The 4,885-nt window shown below is 30.2% G+C and overlaps 1 pseudogene; it reads left to right on the top strand.

Annotated features, from left to right (window-relative positions):
• LOC131960437 (E3 ubiquitin/ISG15 ligase TRIM25-like) overlaps nt 1-2,108 on the top strand; it is a 3,137-nt pseudogene extending 1,029 nt beyond the window's left edge.
• The last annotated feature ends 2,777 nt before the right edge of the window (nt 2,109-4,885 follow it).

Raw genomic sequence — 4,885 nt, 5'->3', positions numbered from 1 at the left:
GTATTTTTGAGATCATTTTTATGTCTTTTCTTGCTATTTTGTGACATTTTTAGTATTTTGAGGGGTTTTTATGTCTTTTTTGTTGGTAATTTTGTGTCTTTATTATTATTTTTAAAAAATATGTCTTGTGTTCTTTATGATGTTTTTGGGTAATTTTGGGTCTTCTTTGTATTTTTAGAATTTTTTTATGTCTTTTGTTGCTCTTTTGTGTCTTTTTTAGTAGTTTTGAGGTAGTTTTTATGTCTTTTTTCTTTACTTTTTTGTTAATTTTGTGTCTTTTTTAGTATTTTAAAAAATAAATACAAATATATGGTGTATTTTGTCCTGTTTTTGACTGAAATAAAATTAAAAACAGATTTTAAAAAATGTCCTCTGACCTTTTTCTAATAGATACGTTTAGAGTGATTAAGAACATCATTAATTCAACCTCATTATATCTCCATTTGCTGAAGACGAATTGGAACAGGGAATGGTGATTAGTGTCATTTTGTCTTTAGTTGTCATTTTGAGTCCTTTTTTAGTATTTTATTTATTTTTTTGTAATTTTTATGTCTTTTGTTGCTCCTTAATGACTTTGTGTTGTTTTGCAATTTTTTTAATGTTTTTTGTTGCTCTTTTTTTTACTTTTTACATTTTTTTTTTTTAGAATTTTTTTTTATCTCTTTAGTTGCTCTTTTATGACTTTTTTGACATTTTGTCTTTTTTTTGTCATTTTATGTCTTTTGTTCCTCTTTAATTACCTTTTTGTCTTGTTTTGTAATTTTTTTATGTCTTTTGTTGCTCTTTTTTGACTTTTGTCATTTTGTGTTTTTTTGTCATTGTGTGTCTTTTTTAATTTTGTAGTTTTTTATGTCTTTTGTTGCTCTTTTATGATTTATTTTGGTCATTTTGTGTCTTTGTCTTGTTTTGAAATTTTTTGTTTTTTGTTGCTCTTTTTTGACATTTTTTGTCATTTTGTGTCTTTTTTTGTAATTTTTTAATGTTACTCTTTTTTGACTTTTGTCATTTTTTGTCTGTTTGATTTTTATGTCTTTTGCTGCTCTTTTATTATTATTTTTTCATCATTTTTGTCATTTTGTTTCTTTTTTTTCCCCCTTTTTGTCCTTTTGTGTCTTTTTTGATAAATAAAATGTCCTCTCACCTTTTTCTAATGGATCCAACATTTTGGGTGATTAAGAACATCAGTTGAGCTTCCTTTTCATTCGTCACGGCACTAACTGCTGTCCACACAGCCGGCTAATTAATTCAACCTAATTATATCTCCATTTGCTGAAGACTAATTGACTGCAGATCTGTCTGCAGAACGGCCAATTAGAGACAAGACGCATGAAATAAATCTTAATGATTTAATCAAATATATGAATGAAACAGAAGCAGCAGTCTGAAGGTTCGCAGCTACCAGACAAGATTATTAAGACGGATGCTCTTTTTTTATACAGAAATATATGTAATAAAACTTCAAACGCACCAAAGTCCAGCCACAAAATACAGGATCTTAGTTTCAGCCTCATTTTTATCAATAAACTCATTTTAGTTTATTTTGTTGTTCAGGAAAAGATTCAGCAACACACAAAAAATAGAAAACATAAATAAATACAGTGTGTATTTATTGGTCATTCTTGTGTCTTTTGTTGCTTTTTTATGACTTTTAAAAAAAATAATTTTGTATCTTTTACTTAACATTTTTTGTGTGTGCTCAAAATATTTTTATATGTTTAGTTGCTCTTTTATGACTTTTTTTGTAATTTTGTGGGTTTTTTGTCTTTTGGCAATTTTTATGTCTTGTTATTCTCTTATGCCTTTTTTGGTTATTATGTGTGTTTTTTGTATTTTTGAGGTAAATTGTATGTCTTTTGTTGCTCTTTTGTGACTTTTTTGGCATTTTGGTGTCTTTTAGTATTTTTCTGTACATTTTTATCTCTCATTTTGTGTCTTTTTAGAATTTATTTTATGTCTTTTGTTGCTCTTTCTGTCTTTTTTTCTAGTAATTTGTGTCAAATATTTCTGAAAATTCTACTTGTATGCTTGAGTGAATAAAACAAAGCTAAATATCTGTGTATTCCACACTGTAACATTGTGTTTATTCCTCTTTTAGACCTTTCATTTGAGCAGGATCAATCTTTTTGGTCTCTTTTTTTTTTTTTTTTTTTTAACTTTTTTGTTCATTTTGTGTCTTTATTTTGTATTTTGTTGCTCTTTTATGACCTTTTCATGGTCATTTTGTGTTTTTAGTAATTTTTTTTTGTATTTTTTTTAAAGGTCTTTTGTTGTTCTCTTGTGCCATTTTAGGTTAATTTATGTCCTTTTTTCGTTTTTTTTTGTAATTTTGTGTCTTTATTTTGTACTTTGTTGCCCTTTTATGACTTCTCTTTTGGTCATTTTGAGTCTTATTCTTAGTCTTTTTTTGTCGTTTTGTGTTAAATATTTCTGAAAATGCTTCCTGACTCTTTCAGTGAATAAAACATAGATACATATCTGTGTATTCCACACTGTAACATTGTGTTTATTCCTCTTTCAGACCTTTACTTTGACAGAATGAGTCTCAGAGTAAAGCTGAGGCCTCGTCATGTGTTTAAAGAGCTTCACATGTTCCTTCTCCATCGTACAGCTTTCTCTCTCTCTCTCTCTCTCTCTCTTTTCTGCTGCCAAGTCTTTCCATTTTCTCCTCGCCAGCTGGTCAAGGGTCTCCTGCTGCCGCCAGGGCCCGCAGCTCCCTTCCTACTTTCTCCAGCACCTGTTCCTGTTTGGCGAGGCCGAGCGGGATCCTGAGAGCTTGGAGACGAGCCATCTGCTGCCCGGCTCTGCACCGTCCCCCCCGGGCCGCTGAGCGCTGGAGGAGGCCGAGGTGGGTTTTCTGGCAGCTCCTGAAATGTGTGAAGCGTCGGGCTGAATGAAGCGACGGGCTGAATGAAGCGACGGCAGGTTAGATCAGAGGAGCGGTTACCTCACGCAGCTGCAGCGACTCGTCCTCCTCATCACAAAGCCAAAGTTATTCTCTATGAGGGTCAGAAGAATAAGACCTGAATAAAAAACAGGGTCCAAGTATTGAGTCCGGCCTGCAGACTCAATACTACTACTACTACTACTACTACTACTACTACTACTAATAATAATAATAATCATCATCTTTTATTTATAATAGTGCACGACTCTTGAGAGTTTATGTCATTTGTTGCTCTTTTATGACTTTTCTTGTCATATTGTGTCTTTTTTTTTTAGTATTTTTTGGTTATTTATGTCTTTTGTTGCTCTTTCATGACTTTTTGGTCATTTTGTGTCTTTTTTGTAATTTTTTGTATTTTTTTGTCATTTTTGTGTCTTTTGTTGCTCTTTTATGACTTTTGTCATTTTGTGTCTTTTTTGTCATTTTGTGTCTTTTTTTTTTTTAGTATTTTTTGGTCATTTTATGTCTTTTGTTGCCCTTTTATGACTTTTGTCATTTTGTGTCTTTTTTTTGTCATTTTGTGTCTTTTTTTTAGTATTTTTTGGTCATTTATGTCTTTTGTTGCTCTTTTATGACTTTTTGGTCATTTTGTGTCTTTTTTGTAATTTTTTGTATTTTTTGGTCATTTTTGTGTCTTTTGTTGCTCTTTTATGACTTTTTTTGTCATTTTGTGTCTTTTCTTTTTAGTATTTTTTGGTCATTTTATGTCTTTTGTTGCCCTTTTATGACTTTTTGGTAATTTTGTGTCTTTTTTTGTCATTTTGTGTCTTTTTTAGTATTTTTTGGTCATTTATGTCTTTTGTTGCTCTTTAATGACTTTTTGGTCATTTTGTGTCTTTTCTTGTCTTTTTTGTCAATTTGTGTCTCTTTTTTAGTATTTTTTTGGTCATTTTTATGTCTTTTGTTGCTCTTTACGGACTGTTTTGTCATTTTGTGTCTTTTTTGTCATTTTGTGTCTTTTTTAAATCTTTTTCTTTCCATTTTGTGTCTTTTTACAATTTTTTTTTAGTTTTTTTTTGTGTTTTGTTGCTCTTTTATAACTTTGTCTTTTTGTGTATTTTTTTTTTCTTTTTTGTAATTTTATGTCTTTTTTGTATATATTTTTTAATTTTTAGGTCTTTTGTTGCTCTTTGACTTTTTTGACTTTTTAGTGACATGAGCGTGTCATAAACATGACATGGGATGTGTCATGAACATTAATGACACTTTGAAGTAACATTAATGCTCATGATACTTGTCATGTCATGTTTATGACAGGCTTGTGTGACTCTTATCTAGACACCTTCAAAATAAAGTGTTACCATATCTTGCTTAAGTCACAAAGGCATGTTCAAAAAATGCCAAAGTCATTTATTTCTCTTAAGTTACATAATTTACACAGTGTTATTACTATGACAATAGCCATTCTTTGTTACATCCTTTTTGAGTGAAATTATCAATATATGTCATATGTTACACTTTTGGTGAAGTTTTTTGTGTTTCCTGCAAAACTTGAAAAAATGAGTTAGGCGATTATTTTAACAGGGTGATGATTTGTTTCTTGTAATCCAGGGGTCTCAAACTCAAATTACCTGGGGGCCGCTGGAGGCAGTATCAAAATGACCAAAAAATACATAAAATTATTTTAAAAAAGACACAAAATGACCACAAAAATACACAAAATTACCCAAAAAAGACACAGAATTACCAAAAAGACACAAAATAATTTTAAAAAAGACACAAAATGACCCAAAAAATACACAAAATTACCCAAAAAAGACACAGAATTACCAAAAAGACACAAAATTATTTGTTTTAAAATGACACAAAATTACCAAAAAAAGACACAAAATTACCAAAAAAAGTAATTAAAGGGACCTTCGTCACACAACACGGTAAAGTGTCATTCAAATAAAACTCACATTAAACTTTCATACCAAGGTGGGGGCCACAAAATATCGT

Source organism: Centropristis striata, chromosome 22 (assembly GCF_030273125.1).
Source record: "Centropristis striata isolate RG_2023a ecotype Rhode Island chromosome 22, C.striata_1.0, whole genome shotgun sequence".
NCBI classification, from domain to species: Eukaryota; Metazoa; Chordata; class Actinopteri; order Perciformes; family Serranidae; genus Centropristis; species Centropristis striata.
This window is presented reverse-complemented; position numbering and strand designations above follow the sequence as displayed.